Genomic DNA, 17,017 nt, shown 5'->3' on the forward strand with positions numbered 1-17,017 from the left:
CAGCCTTCCTGCTCCTCTGATGCTGCCTGTCCTGCTGAGTTCCTCCAGCTCCACAGTGTGTTATCTCAGTACAAGGGCAATTAGGGATGAGCAACAAATGCTGTTCTGGCTAGCCACACCCATGTCCTATGAGTGATGTGTGCACCTTCACTTGAGGGGTCATGACCCTCAGGTTATGCTGACCACCAGTCATCTCTCTCTACTGAGAAAGCACCTTTGGTCCTCTGTTACTATAGCCACTTTCACTTTTGAAGCAATGAATTTTTTTGAGGAGCTAGATTTTGGCTAATGCTGTTCACCAAGCATCCACCTATGTGTATTAAATTTACATGGCACTATTCAAAGATGAGCAGGAACATTCCAAATCTGCATTCCTCCCTCCATGCACAAGACTGATAACTGTTATTTCTGTCCCATTCATCCCATTCTATCCCATTTACTCTTTATGGGGATATTGCAGACACAAAATGCACACATAGCAACAATGAGTGGATTTTGAAAATAAATTCTTCACATGGATGTCTTGGAGAAGCTTTGTCATGAGAAGCCAATGCATGAATTGCAGGGCTAAGATTGGAATTAACAACTGGGAGTTCCAGAAGCTTGACAACCATCCCAAATTGGACTTTGGGTCAAATCAGCATGTTTTTTGTGACCTGTGATTACCAATTAGTCATTCAGGGACAGCTTGTCAGTGTGATCAGGACCAATGTGAAATGGCTGCTTCTGTGACAGTAGCCCACAAGGAAGTAATAGAGGAAGAGAAGTGCAGGAGGGTGGAACATGTTGTAAGTGGCTTGAAGACATTCTCTGGACCCAGGAGAGGCACCGTTGGCCAGGTAAAATGAAAATAAAAGCAAAACTTTTATTTTTTGTCAGTGGTCATTGTTTTTAGTCCACAGCAATCACTGATAAACCTGACATAGATTGTTCAGTGAATTCTCCACTCACTGTTAACTAATTGGATAGATGGGTCTTGCAGCAGCTGTTAGCTCTTCATGAGCATATAGTTCATAACCTTGGATGGAAAAAAGCAGTGTGCTATTTGTATTCAGGATTGTGTTGGAGCACGCAATTCAAATAAAATACACATGCGAAGTTGAAAATTGACTCCAGTCCATCATTTATGGTGAATGTGATTGTTAATCTGCATTTGTCTGTGTTAATGTAATCATTATGTAATGTGTGACATGTGTTTGGTTAATATATGTGCTTGTGTGAATGTGAATGTGTTTATGACTCTGTGGGTGTGCATGTTTATGAGTGTGCATGCATTAGTGTGTGCACGCGTGAGCGTGTGTGTGTGTATACGTGTGTATGTGTGTGTGTGTGTGCGCGCGCACGTGAGTTTGCGAGTGAGCATATGCACGTGTGTGAGTGAAAATTTATATGTGAGCATGTGAGTCTGTGTGAGCGTACTGTATGTGTGAGTAAGTGTGCTCTATGTTTTCTATGTGTGTATAAAATGTTATGCGATAAGCTGTTGATATGAGTAGCCAGTTCATTAATGTTGTTTATTGATGTCTGTGGGAGGAATGTGTGATATGGCTTCCTGTATGGTATTTGTATGTTTGTGTATATATGTGCGATGAATGTGATATCTTGTGGTGACTGTGTGTAGCGTGAATATGTGTATTTCTGTTCAGAATATTGCATGCATAGTAATATGCATGTTTTCCACAATTGACTAATGGGTATGGCGCAGTTTGCAGAGAAGACTTTGTGTTTCTGTGTTTAAAATGTGGTTAGTCTGTATCTGATAGGTATAGTTTATGTACAGGTTTGTGCAGTTTATTTACAGATTTGTGTGGTGTGATTGTGTGCATCAATACAATGTACACTATTTTAAAGTTATTGGAAATTATATAGGGGAAATGTAGCATCAGAAATGGACTGGTCTACCCTGATCCATTAATTCTAAACATAATTATAAGATACCAATGGAGGACATGTTCCACTTTTATGGCACAAATATGCATCATGTTGATATTAAGGAGCATATTTGGTAGCAGAATAATAATGATATATGACACTGCTGACATGATTTTATATTGCAATAATAGATAACACAGTGCAGGCTTATCTTATGTTTTGGAATAACATTTATCCATGCATCATTCCCATTATAACCTCAGTATGATACATCAAAAGAAAGGCAAATAGTGTGACATGATTTCATTCGGCTGTATTCTGAGTAATGCTGTTCTGATCAGCAAATGTATTTTTATAATGTTAAACCAACATGTCGCTGAATGATTGAATATTTATGTTCCTTTGCAAAAACAGCACATACTGTGGATTTAATATGCCTTACCTACTCCTGCAAAACATGCAGTTTTTGCACAAATGTGGACCAATTCAGTTGGATGCTACCCGTCAATAGTTGATGTGTTGAAATGATTGAATATTCAAATGGCAAGTTTCAGCTGTGATATTATTCCCAGTTAGATCTACTGTGGCGGGTGATAAAATACTAAGTCTAGATTTTCTACTTTAAATAAGGTTACACTGGAATAACTTGAGCTCCTGTGTGCAGAGGTATTGTGGCACAGAAGAACATAAGAACTTAAGAAATAGGAGCAGGAGTCAGCCATCTTGTCCCTCGAGACTGGTCTGCCATTCAATGAGGTCATGGCTAATCTTTTTGTGGACTCAGCTCCACATACCCTTAATTCCTTTACTGTTCAAAAATCCATCTATCTTTGCCTTAAATACATTCAACAAGGTAGCCTCAACTGCTTCCCTGGGCAGGGAATTCCACAGATTCACAACCCTTTTGGTGAAGAAGTTCTTCCTCAGCTCAATCCTAAATCGGCTGCCCATTATTTTGAGGCTATATCCCCCCAGTTATAATTTCATTTACCAGTAGAAACTACCTCCCTGCTTTGATCTTATCTATTCCCTTCATAATTTCATGTTTATATAAGTTCCCTGCTTCTAAATTCTGATGAGTTTAGTCTCAGAACTTTTAGTCTTTAGTCTTTAGAACTCTACTCAATTCCTCCTCATAACCCAACCCTCTCAATTCCATAAACAACCAAGTGAAACTCCTCTGCACCCACTCCAATGCCAGTACATCCTTTCTCAAGAAATGAGACCAAAACCATACACAGTACTCCAGGTTTGGCCTCATCAGCACCCTATATAACTGCAGCATAACATCTCTGCTCCAGAGTCATGTTATAACACAGCTGAAGGGGTTGATTTAAAACATACATCAACCAACTATTTAGAGGGTTTGTGTTACACTGTGGTAGTGTCTCTACCTCCATACTAGAAGACCATAGTTCAAATCTCACCAGCTCCAAGGGCGTGTCAGAACACATCTGAACAAGTTGGTTAAAAACACTTACATTAGAGTAACTCTACTTCAAAGAGGCACAAATGGTGCAGTGCATTGCAGATTTCAACATGTCTAAGTAGCACAACTGTGGTGAGAACAGAAAAGCAAATGTAAGGAGTTATGGCACAAAATACAGACTGAAACAAAACGAGATACTCAGTTAAAACCTGCTTCCCCAAACATTTCTAAATCACTGCCTTTACCTATACATTTACAAAACTGAACCCCTCAACTGCTCCTTCCAAGTCGAAGAGCAAAAAGGGCGTATGAAAAAGGCCTTGGAAACAGGATTAGGGAGAATCCTAAGACATTTTATAAATACTTTAAAGGGAAGAGTAGGGCCCTTTGGAGACCAAGGGGGAAACCTATGTGTGATGCCACAGGAGATTGGAAGGGTGCTGAATGAATAATTCTCTTCAGTCTTCGCTCTGGAAAAGGACAATGTAGGTGCAGAATTTAGGAAAAGGGACTATGAGGATCTTGCACAGTTTGACATAGGAAATGGGGAGGTATTGGAGGCTCTATCAGGCTTCAAACCAGACAAATCCCCTGGTCTGGATGGCAAAGTGAGGTGAGTGGGCAATTTTTTTGTAGCTCTGTGTTTTCCTAGAACCACAAATTTGGGGCTAGAGAAGCATTTGGATGTAGAATTTTATTGACATAATTCTCTTGAAAAGGACATAGCTAGTTCCCTGAAAAAGAAAGATTTTAATGAGTTCTGAAGAAGGGTCACTGGACACAAAATGTTGTCGCTGATTTCTGTACACAGATGCTGCCAGACCGGCTGAGCTTTTCCAGTGATTTCTGTTTGTTTCTGATTTCCGGCATCCATAATTCGTTGGTTTCTTTATCAGGATATTATTGACAGTGTTGAACAAGCGAAAGAGATGGATGAGAAAAGGTTTATCAAAAGCATGAAGGAGCCTCCTTCTCAACCTTCTTTCTCAGCTGAGGCGTGGTGACCCTCAGGTTAAACCACGGCCAGTTGTAACTCCCAAATGACAGAGCAACTTACCTTTACCTTCAAAAGTATCACAACACCCACAATGTGCATCTTTCTGAGCTCTAATATTTTAGAGTTCTGCAATGAAGACATGAGAAATCTCATTTTGAATAATATTATGCCTTATTAAAATATGTGCACTTCAGCAACAATGTAAAATCCCAATTAGTCCTATGTTCAAAGTGTTCAATAGCCAAATTAATATGATAATTCCTTATTGGGATATTTAACCATCAGCAGTGCTCATAAAAGACAACAGCTTAACAAAGTAATCTTAGATCGATACAAGGTGCTGAATTCCGTAGAAACATAGAAACTAGGAGCTGAGTAGCTCAATCAGCCCTTCCAGTCTGCTCCACCATTTAATATGATCATGGCTGATCCTCTATCTCAATGCCACAATGCTGCCTTCTCTCCATATTGCTTTGATGCCTTTAAATTCTGAAAAAAAAAACAAATCTTTCTTGAATATACGCGGTGACCTGGCCTACACAGCCACCTATGGTAGCGAATTCCATAGGCTGACCACCCTTTAAGTGAAGAAATGTATCGACATCTCAGACCTAAATGGTCTACTCTGTATCCTGACACTGTGATCCCTGGCTCTAGATTTTCCAGCCAGGAAATACACCTGACACCGTACCGTGTCTACGCTTTCCTGTTAGAATTTTATACATTTCAATCAGATCGCCTCTCATTCTTTTAAATACAGGACCAGTTGAACCAATCTTTCCTCATACTACAGTCCTGCCATCCCTGGTAACAACCTAATGAAGCTTGAATTATTATAATAGTGTAACGTACCAATGCAGGTTGCAAGCACACTTTTCTCTGCCACATGTACTGGGAACCATTTTGCCTACATTCTTAATGCAATTGAAGAATAATTAACCAGTGCAGAATATACATTCATTTCTTTCTCTGCAATGTTCTCTTCTAAAACCATTGACTCTGACTTTCCCGCATGAAGCTGTCATTCTTTAGTATTTACTGAATTAACCATTACGCCTGTATGAGTTTTGTATGTAGATGGTAGCATTTACTGGAACTCAAGAGGTCACTAATCAGGTGCCAAAACCTGTCCTGAATCTGTCAAGCATTCACACCAATTGATCTCCTGACCTTGCCCTCTGTTAATCCAAGAGCTACAATCATGAACTCCTCTAGGGTTTACTGTTGCGATCCAATGAGAAGCACTTAATATTTAAACAGGGGTGAAAACAGGCTGGAATAGGCCACTTAGCCCCTTGAGCTGGGTCTGCCATTCAGTTAAACAACAGAACTACATCACAAGATGTGTTTTTTGTTATGTTATATTATACTGTTTTGATGGGAGTCAACAACCTAGTGGTATTATCACTGAACTGTTAATCCAGGGACCCAGGTAATGTTTTGAGTACCCAGGTTCAACTTCCACCATGGCAGATAGTGGAATTTAAATTTTAAAAAAAACCTGGAATTAAGAGTTTAAAGATGATCACAAGTCAATTATCAGGAAAAAAAGATCTGGTTCATGAATATCCTTTTGCAAGGAAATTGGTCTGACCTACATGTGACTCCAGACCCATTGGGTAATAAATGCTGACCTAGACAGTGATATTGTCATTCTGTGAATAACCAGAAAAGAACTTTGGATCTGTTTCTAACATTGGGGATTTGTTAGCTCTGTATGCTAGATATGCAATGGTGTGGGGATATAGAATTGAAACTAATTGTGTTGTTTCAATCACCCCAGTGGCTGTTGTAGTGTTCTGTCTTCTCACTTTACTCGATGCTTTTTGAGTGGTTACCCTTAGGCTATAAATAGACATTTGTCTCTCTCTACTGGAGATGAGATGCTTGTGGTTCTTATAGACTGTAGTTCTATATTGTATTTTGTAGTAACCTACTCACTCAGTGCCAAGAGGTATCTTTTCTTATAAACTCTTGAATGGTCATTCACTTTTCCTGGGACCAACTCAAAAGGTATGCCACAGCTCTCTGAAATTTATTTTACTTCTCCTTAGTATGTCAGCTATTTCTCCAAAGTACAATTCAATGGGCATCCTTCACCATACCTTTTTGACTTTAACTATCTCAGATCTTTGTTTGCGTATTAACAGATATCCAACTACTTTTCCACAGATTTAGAAGCTAAGCCTGCTGACTTCTTTCTTCTATAATGCTCTGTGAGGACCAATATATATTTGTTACACTACAGAAAATGTTTTAGTTGCTTTTCCCTCATGCAATCTGAACTGAATGGTCTCTTTGTTCCCAAGCTGAACTCTTGCTTCTGTTGGAAGAAAAGCAAACATTGATAAATTAAACAGAAGAGTGTTCCAACCAAGGATTCACACCAAATCATTATCATTGTGGCATTCTGATGTGATTCAAACAGAAATGCAAATTCATTATTTTACCTTCAAGGCTAGTCTACGATTCATAACCTGTATGAAGAATAACATTGTGACTGGTGTATGTAACCCACTCTCCAAACTCTCTTATTCTTTTGAGAGCTTAGAGTTAAATCATTCATTGCTCAAATGTTACCCTTCTACCTCTGATGATATAAGATAAACATTGGTTGATCCTTAACTGTAATTAACTTGAAGCTTGATTGAGTTGAATTTATTTCAGATAGCTTGTCAGCCTCTAAATCGGATGTCCCCTGTTTATTTACAGTTAAAATGATAATTCCTAAATCTCAAAGTCATATTATGAATTATAAGTGAGGTTTCTGATGTATAGGTAATGTTACAATAGTCTTACTAGTCTATAGAATTGTTGTCTCATTTGAAAGAGCTGACTGGTGCGTGGTTTAACGTGAGGGTCACCACGCCTCAGACAAGTTGAAAAGGAGAATCCTTCATGGTAACCTCAGATGACTGAGCTTAACCAATCCTCACCGTAGAGGGTTAATTGCTCAGTAGAGAAAGATGACTAGTGGTGGTTTAATCTGATGCTTACCACATCTCAGGCAAAGGTTGAGGTCAGACCTTCATGTGACCTTAATTAGAATTGAACCTATGCTGATGGCATCACTCCACAGAGTTAACCAGCCATCCAACCAACTGATCTAACCCACCATTGAGCCAACTGAACTAACCTCCCTCCCTCCTATCTACCATTGCTTCAGGAGCATTTAGTTGACTTAACACTGAGTGGTGGTTTAATCCTAGGGCTTCTTGACTTTAGCTATAAACCTTCTATGGACATCCAGTGTCAGATATCTCTAAAATCTTTTGGGGAGCAAAGATCAACTTTTGCCAAGACACCAAATTGGAGGAATGAAATTGGCCTCCTCTTATTTTTCTCACCTATTTTTCATTCAAAAGGCACTCCAGAGAAAGTTGAGTTTCATCTGCTTGTTCAAAATAGATTATCCTTAAAGGCAAAGATAAAGGAGCTGCCAGAATATTATTTATCCTGGTATTGCTTTGTTGCTTCCTTACTTGTTATCTGTATCTGTAACTAATTTCTGCTTCAGTGCATGGCTGAACTCTGCTCCTCAGAAACACTCTCCTAGTTAGATGTGTGATCAAAGAGTAACTGAGTTGGCATAATAATTTTGTGGTTTTGCAAAGCCATGGAGGACTGGAACTGCAACTCACAGAACATAAGCATAATGAGCCAACTGACCTCCCTCTCTCATTTACTGAGTCACAAACAAATTAATCCTGATTGTAGTGAAGGACTCAAAGTGTGATAACATTCGTTAAAGATATGAGCCTTGCTTCTCTGGAGGGGGTAGTTGATTTTTTTATTTTTCTCTCCTACCTTTACCTTAGACAAGTTGCATGAGCCTGCATCATCTTCATGTAAAAAGCATTTTTTTGCAAAAGTGTGATGTGTTGTATTGTGAATGGAACAAAAGCTAATAACAGAGTGATCAATGTCATTTATGTTTTCTTCCTTTCTCTCTCAACATGAATAAAGAATTTAAGTTGAATCCTTAGGAAGGGTGGCTTTATACCAAGAATTGGTACCCAGTGCAGCATATTCTTTGGAGTTAACAACAGCAACATTTGTTATTTCATGTCAACATGCATTTTTCTGTCAAGATGTCTTTTTCTAATGACACATTCCTTCTGAAAAGATTTTTTTCAGTATTATTTGATTAAAATTTAAAATAAGTTTATTCTAAAGCTGTTCTTTCAACAGATTTCATAGAATGACCACATTGACATTGCACCCTTCATTCATTTGGATTAAGGGCAAGCTTTTTAATGGAATTGCATGACTTCAACGAATTATACAATCATACAACACTGTACAGAAGAGGTCCTTCGGCCCATCAAAAATAAACTAAATCTACACTGGTAGATTTTCCACTTTCCAGCTCTTGGCCCACAACCTTAAATGTAATGACATTTCAAGTGCTCATCCAAATACTCTTTAAAGGTTGTGAAATTTCCTGCCTCAACTACCCTCCCAGGCTGTGTGTTCCAGTGCCTCTGGGTGAAAAGAAATTCCACCACTCTCCTCTGAACCTCCTGTCTTTCAGTTTAAAAGAGACCCGCTTGCTCTTGACCCTTCAACTAAGGGGAACAGCTGCTTTCTATCCAGTAACTCTGTGCCCCTCACAATTATACACACTTCTATTAGGTCCAACCTGCCCCCAAACCTCATTTCTCCATGTAAACAACCCGAGTTTATCCAACCTCTCTGCACAGCCCATGTGCTCCACCTGAGGCAACCTCCTGGTGAATCTGCACTCCCTCCATTGCAATCACATCCTTCCTATAGTGTGGTGACCAGAGCTGCACACAGTACCCCAGCTCTGTCTGAGCCAAAGTCCTGTATAACTCCAACATGACTTCCCTGCTCTTTTAATCTATACCTCAACTGCTAAGCAATGTCTATTCTGCCTTCTTAACTGTCTTATTAATCTGCTCTGTCACCTTCAGGGATTTGTAGATCAGCACCGCACAATTCCTCCATTCTTCTGAGCTTCCCCGTATCTGGCCATTCGTTGACTACCTCACACTTATCATGGTTAATTTCCATCTGCCACTGATCTGCACATCTGACTAATCCATTTGTATCCTCCTGTAACCTAAGACCTTCTTCATCACTATCATCCACCCAACCAATTCTTGTGTCATCTGCAAATGTATTTATCATTGTCCCCTTCACTCCTAACATTCTCATCTACTTCATTTATTTGTATCACAGACAATGAGGGACACAAAACTAATCCCAATATGGTACGCCACTATTTACCAAGCTCCAATTACACACATACCCTTCTACCACTACCTTCTGTCTCCTATCACGGAACCAATTTTAGATCCATCTTGCCATATTACCCTGGATGCCACCTTCTTCATCAGTGTCCTAGGTGGTACTTTGTCAGACGCCTTGCTGAAATTCATATAAACTACATCAACTGCATGGCTGTCATCTACACTCTTGGTCACCTCCTTCAAATATTCAGCCAGATTTGTTATGCATGACTTGCCTCTGACAAAGCCATGTTGATTATTGCTGATCAAACAGAAAAGAAAGCAAGCAATTGTGGGTGCTGGAAATCGGAAACAAGCACAGAAATTGCTCGAAGAGCTAAGCAGGTATGGCAGCATCTGTGGAGAAAAAGGGAGAGTTAATGTTTTGGATTCAGTGACCCTTCTTCAGAACTCCCAGGCCAGCTGAGCTTTTACAGTAATTTCTGTTTTAGTTTTTATCCCTAATTATACCTTGCCTCTCTAAATGGAGATGAATTCTCTCCTTCCAAATCTTCCCCAATAATTTCCTTACACTGATGTCGGACTCACTGGTCTGCAATCCCCTGGTTTATCTCTACCATCCTTCTTGTAAAGTGAAACCACATTAGCTGTCCTCCAGGTCCAAGTCAGCTGCCGTTTAGCCAGCAAAAAATTAAAAATTGGGCCAGGGCCCAAGTGATTTCCTCCTTTGTCTCCCACAACAGCCTGGATACAAGTCATCTGGACCTAGGGATTTGTTCACTTTTAAGCCCGCCTTCACTTTCAATACCTCCTCACTCCTTACATCAACCTGTTCAAGAACCTCACAGCCCACCTTCCTGAATTCTGTACCTATGTCCTCCTTCCGACAGTGAAGACAGAGGTGAAATACTCATTTAACATGCTCTAATATCTTTCAGCTCCTTGCGCAGACATCCCCTGAGATCTATTTTATGGATTTAATTTCATGCAAGAGCCCAACTTATAGTTTCAGTTGGTAAAGCCACTGTCTCACAAACTAGACATGGAACTTATCTCTCTTTCTATGAAACATGTTGCTGATTAATGTAACAAAAATGTTTCACTGGAAGTTTGTTGCATTCTATAGGACTGATATTCCCTTCATCCATTCGTCTTATTAGAACTTGAATGAAATGGATTTTCTGGTTAGAAAATGAATTTGACTAAATCTAGGTGGAAGAGCATGTCTCGAGAAAGCTGAAAATGTGAAGGACATGATAGTGCCAGCTCAGTTCTCTGTTGTAGGCAACTAGAATACCATGTACATTGTGGGAAATAGCTGATCCCCTGATGCCTTACTGTGATACAGAAGGTTCTGCACTGGACAGTGATAGACTACCAACCACTCATATTAACCACTGATTCCTGCAGTGACAATGACACAAAAAAAAAATCGATGTCTCTCAGAAAAGATAGAGCAATCTGTTTGACTCATGCCCTCTCATCTGACGCTGTGCTACCATTGTGAGTTCAGTAGGCAATACTCAAACTACACTTTACACACAGCAGAAATACACTACGTGCCTCCGTCCACCCTTCTTCATCTAAACGTATTCAACATATGTTCTCTTCCTCATATGGTATCTAACTTTCACTTGAATTCAATAATGATATTCACCTCAACAACTCCAGATTGCATCAAGTTCCACATTCAAACTGACCTCCAGGTAAAGTAGCATGTTCCCAGAGGGACCTTCCTGAGGATATCAGGAAGGAGATGGATGCTGCCAGCTCAGCTGAGGGGTTGAAGCTCTGGAGTCTAAGCAGTCCCACCAGGAGAGGCAGGGGCTTCTGACGCAGGTCAGCAATCTAGAGAATACTGTCACATATCTCTTAGAGGGGCCAGGAATGTAGCAGCCTCTGGATTGGCCATCAGATCTGTAGGACGGTCCTGCTTCCTGGGGACCCCTCTGTTTGGTGGATTGGGAGAGCAGATGATCTCTCAAGGTCCAACAATTGTTTCCCTCACCTCTCCCTTCCCAGTTCTCCCTCCAGGAAGCTGCTTCATTGAAGCTGGCGGCCTCCTCATGCCTTCCTGTCATGTGGCAAATTACCTGAAATAACATTATCAATTTGTTTACATTTGCTGCTCACGTCCAAACAGCCAATCTGCACTGGGTCCTGTCATGGTAAATCGTTCAACAGTTCTGTTTGATTATTTGTGTCCGGTTACCAATCTATGGTCACTGTACTCGATTGACTATGCCGGGATGTTAACTGGAAGCAAAGTAAGCTGGGCTGTATGAAGGCGCAAGAAGCTGGGTTGTAAGCAGGAGTGCAGATATTTTGTAACCACAAAGATACTTGAAGCACCACAACGAGAACCATTTGCACTTTAGTGTCATCTCTGCATTCCTCTGAGGAAAATCAAATATATAAAATTTCCTCGAGTTTTAATCGCTGCAAACTTTCTTTTCATGGAACTGCATTGGAATAGCCCCCTGATATTTGACAATTTCCCCTTCTCCCTAACCTCCAGGTGGCCGCTCTGGTTAGGGGATTGGGGGAGGGGCAGTAACTTCAACAATCTTCAAATCTCATAAAACACTATCAGGAAATCCCTCAGTCTCCACTTTTCAAAAGAAAAATACTGTGGCCCTTTTAATATTGCTTAATAAGTACAACCTCTTGAGTCAAACTGGTGCAATTTCCATTAATTGCGACAGATTCTTCAGAAGATAAGTTGTTTTTATTTCAAACAGCCCAGATATTGATTTCCTATCTTGTATTCCCAGGAGCAATTTCACCTCTGGAATTATCTTTAGAGCTCAGACACACCCCGGACCTGTTCTCCTGAGAAACCTCAGGCTTTGTGCATTTGTCATTTGCGTAGAATGCCACTATGGTGCCTGTTTACGAGAGAAAGATGATTTTAAATGGCAAATTATGATCACAAACTATGGAACAATTTGTGGTACAGTCATATTTATTGCTTATAATGCTTACTTACTGCAAAGCATTGAACTTAGCTCATATAATTCTGTCATGTCTTAAAAGTTACATATAACCAAGTGATACTGTTACTGGATAATGTGGGACTTTTGCAGAATTCTGCTGCTCAGTTCTGGACACCTCACCTCAGGAGGAATATTAAGGTAGAGTTGACATAATCCTAATGGACCATAGCATTGCTCTCTCAATAGAGAGGGTGGCTGGTAATGGTTTAATCTAGGGTCACCATGCCTTTGGCGAAGTTTTGAGGTGGAGAAGGAGAGCCCTTCATGGTAACCTAGCCGATGCAGAAATTGAACTCATGCTATCGGCATCACTTTGAATCACAAACCAGCCATCCAGCCAACTGAGCTAACCAAACCTCTGACTGATTTGCATATTCACCTTTAAGGAAAGAGGAAACAGAGAACTTACATTTATATAATCACACCTTTCATGACCTGACAGTTCAGTTAATTACTTATTAGTGTGAAACTGGGCAGGGGTAATGTTTTTTGTCCCTATTTGTCTGTCTGTAAGCAGCATATTTCAAAATTTAATGGACTGACTTCAACCAAATGTGATACACATACAGGGTATGACCCAAGGAAGAACTGTTTCATTTTTGGCAAAGATATGGATTTAGTTCTGCAGCCTAAGATTTTTTTGAAAAACCCACTAATATGGGGATAACAAGGTGTGGAGCTGGATGAACACAGCAGGCCAAGTAGCATCAGAGGAGCAGGAAAGCTGACGTTTCAGGCCTAGACTCTTCTTCAGAAATGGTTTTGGGGAGACAGGGACGTTGACTTTATGTTAGAATGCGGTGGGTTGTTATACTTGGATGCTGTGAATTGCTGTAGACCATTGTGGATTGTCTGAACTGCTCTGTTAGAACTTATCAGTTGTCAAAATGTGAGCAGAGTGTTTAGAGCAGGTTATTGGGTGTCAACTGGCCTAAAGTCCTCAGCGAAATGAAAGATCTTAATTTTTTTTAAATTATTTCTTTTTTCAAATAATGCAAAAGTTAATTTGCACGTGACAAACTTTCTCTAGCACAAATGTTGTCATGACCAGTGAATTTGTTTTTGTGATGTTGTTTCAGAAATAAATGCTAAATCTTCAGCTCTTCTTTGAAACAGTACCAGGGAATCTTTTAGTCCATCTAAAAGGATGGCTAGACTTTCAGCTAACACCTGATTCCAAAGCTAGCATCTCCAAGAGTGTAGCATCCCTTCTGTATTATATTGCACTGTTTTCTATTCAAGAGCCTGGGCTGAACATAATCCCACAACCTTTAGGTTCAGCATGTACAGTCTTTGAACCACAGCTGACACCAAGTACGGAGGGAAGTGTTGTGCTGTTTTTTTTATATCTGAGCACTGCCACTGTTATCACCAAGCAGACAGAACAGCAACTTTATAATTTATGGGCTTTATTTCCCTGTTTTAAGAATTGCCTTACATGTTTTACAGTTATTAGAATACAGCAAGATAGCATTTGATCAATTACAACTATCAATCTTGTGTGCAATTCTAGCCCATCCATTGAAGGAGAATCGTATTGGTCAATTTTGATTCTTAATTAATTTTAATAATTGATAATGATTACCTGAAGGAGCCAAGGCATCGATACGACAGATTGGTTTTCATGTTCTCAACTGGCTAGACATTCTCTTCAGTCGACACCTGTTGTCATGCAGCAGTGTATTTTCAAATCTTGTCACAACATGGAATTAAAAAATTAGACCACAGGAGTCACTGCGCAATGAATAATTTGTGACAGCTGCAGCAACTAATAACAGCAAATGGAAAGTGAGCAGCGTTTTTGTTTGCTCAGTGGTGCAGGCATCAATCCATGCATGTTATGATATCTAACTCTAACACAACGGCAATGAAAAATCTATCGTTGAAATTACTCTTACAAGAATTTTGTCATTCACGAATAGGCTGTGTTTGCTTTCAGGTTAGCAAGTAAACTGAATTACCAGATTGAAGTACTCAATAAGCAATGCAGAATGGCTGTGTCCATGTGGGGTTGGGATCCCAGCCACAAAAATAGGAGTGATTCTACTTTCTCCCAAGGAACCTTACTTTCGCAAAGCTGCTTTCACAAACTCAGGAATCAACACTAAAATCTTGAGGAAATTCAGATGCAACATAAAATGTCATTCAAGCTTCATCTATGGCTTCAAAAATCAACCACACTCCAGGACCACCATCAGGAAATTCCCTTGATAGCACTGACATTCTTCAGGCTTTGAAAAGTCCCGGGGAAGAGAGGGAACAGCAAGTTACAGCAGCCAAAGATCCCACATTTCTGGGGTTTAGCTGAATTTCCCCATTGTTGCTATTACAGAGCCCGACAAAATTTCACAGTCTGTTGATGTCTGAATATCCTCTCAGTCTGAAGATAACACTAACTCACAGTCAGTGCTTCATGCAGAATTTTATTAAAGTACTCATTAGCACAGACACATGTGATTGTTAACAAACAGTTTACACCAGGAATAAGAAATTAAGAGATAAATTGGAAATTGGGCATTATTGCTGAATACTTGCTCCCATAGTGGCCTCCAAGCGTGGCATGTCACTAGCCCAGTGTGGGGCCAGGGCCTGGTGTGGACTGGAAGCTAAGTGCCAGCGTGGACCGTTATACTGAACTTTTATTTCTGTAATGCTGGACATTTTATTTCTGTACTAAATCCTGTAACTAAAGAAGCTGTGTCTAGATACTTTTCTATCTAAGTCGGTGCTGTAATTGGTATCGTACAACCTTCCCACTATACTCGTTGAGTATATGTGACAATAAAGGTTATTCTGTTCTATTCTATCGTATTCTATTCTGTTCTATTCTATGATGTGGAGGTGCCAGTGTCGGACAGGGGTGGACAAAGTCAGAAGTCATACGACACCAGGTTATAGTCCTACAGGTTTATTTGAAATCACAAGCTTTTGGAACGTTGCACCTTCATCAGGTGAAGCAGCAGCGTTTCAAAAGCTTGCAATTTCAAATAAACCTGTTGAACTATAACCTGGTACAACAAGGTGCAGGGCTGGACGTTTCTGATGAAGGGTCTAGGCCCGAAACGTCAGCCTCTCTGCTCCTATGATGCTGCTTGGCCTGCTGTGTTCATCCAGCCCTGCACCTTGTTGTCTCGGATTCTCCAGCATCTGCAGTTCCTACTATCTCTGATCCGAACTATAACCTGGTGTTGTGTGATTCTGACTCTATTCTATTTTATGTGCTCAGGGATGTGTGGGTTAGATGTGTTAGCCATGGGAAATACAGGGTTACAGGGAAATGGTAGGTGGCTGGGTCTGGGTGGGATGCTCTTCAAGAGGTCGGTGTGGACTTGTTGGGCCGAATGGCCTGTTTCCACACTGTAGGGATTCTATTTTAAAAAATTGCGGGAGATGGGCTGGACACGTCTGAGGGCCCTGATAACTATGACAGCAGGGAATCCTCAGTTGACGAAAAAGGTGAACATTTTGGAGCCCCCTCACTGTGGAAGGTGGCATAATCAGAACAGATGCAATGGAAATGTAGAAACTGGGAGAATGGAGTAGACTCTTTACAGGAAGCAGGTTGTGCAGATCTGGATGAATACACACATTGGAAATATGGAGAGTACGCACTGAGCTATTCCTTAGACGCAGGAAGATAGCGGTGAGTGTGTTGATGAGATTGAGATGAAATTCAATTAAGTGCCTCTCATCTTTTCAAAATGAATGCTATCTCCACCATGATCTGAAATACAATTCAAAGGGTTGGAGATCAATATATACTATTGATGGATACAATGTTGCTTAGAAGCAAAGACCATTACAATTATAATCATGGACACATCTAAGCCTTTTGTAAAGTCTTACCACAACTTCATCTTTATATATTAACAAGGAGGAACCTCTAGGATTGGAGCTGCACAAGTGTGCATTACATACAATTTCCAAATGACTATTCAGCAGCCTTGATTTTAACTCTGGACACAATTTAAGCAAGTTATTAGTGAAACAAAATGGAACTTCACCCACAGCTCCAGAAATGAGCTCCAGGCTATTTTAGTTTCCAGGCCTGATTTAAATCCCGCCAACAATATTTCACCCATCCCAGGTGGGAAGCAGTGGAAGAGCAGTGTGACTTTGGGGACTGTTAGCCAACCGTTGTTAAAATGGCAGGTCAGTGCACCAGAACATCTAAGGAGCATTTCTCAATTTAGAAAGGGAATGGGGAGTCCATGGGAAGGGAGACACACACTAGGGACACAGAGCATTCCTAGTCTTCCTGATCCAACTGATTGTTTTCTTGGATCATGTTGCTACTCCTCCAATTTCTTCACCTGACAGCTTTTTTTTCAGAAACTTGAGGCAAAAAATGCATGCTGGACCCAGCATCATCAGTGATTAAAAACCAAAAGAACTTGGTGCTGTAAATCTGGAACAAAAATAGAAACTGCTGGAAAAGCTCAGCAGGTCTGGCAGCATCTGTGAAGAAAAATCAGAGTTAACGTTTTGGGTCCGGTGACCCTTCCTC

General features: G+C 40.4%; 1 protein-coding gene across 1 annotated transcript in view; it reads left to right on the forward strand.

Annotated features, from left to right (window-relative positions):
- Nucleotides 1-706: 706 nt before the first annotated feature.
- glra3 (glycine receptor, alpha 3) overlaps nt 707-17,017 on the forward strand; it is a 154,734-nt gene continuing 138,423 nt past the window's right edge. The window contains exon 1 of the mRNA XM_048594971.1: nt 707-839. The gene's annotated coding sequence lies outside the window, so the exon portion shown is untranslated. The remainder of the gene's footprint in view (nt 840-17,017) is intronic.

Source organism: Rhincodon typus, chromosome 3, assembly GCF_021869965.1.
Source record: "Rhincodon typus isolate 14 chromosome 3, sRhiTyp1.1, whole genome shotgun sequence".
Classification (NCBI taxonomy): Eukaryota; Metazoa; Chordata; class Chondrichthyes; order Orectolobiformes; family Rhincodontidae; genus Rhincodon; species Rhincodon typus.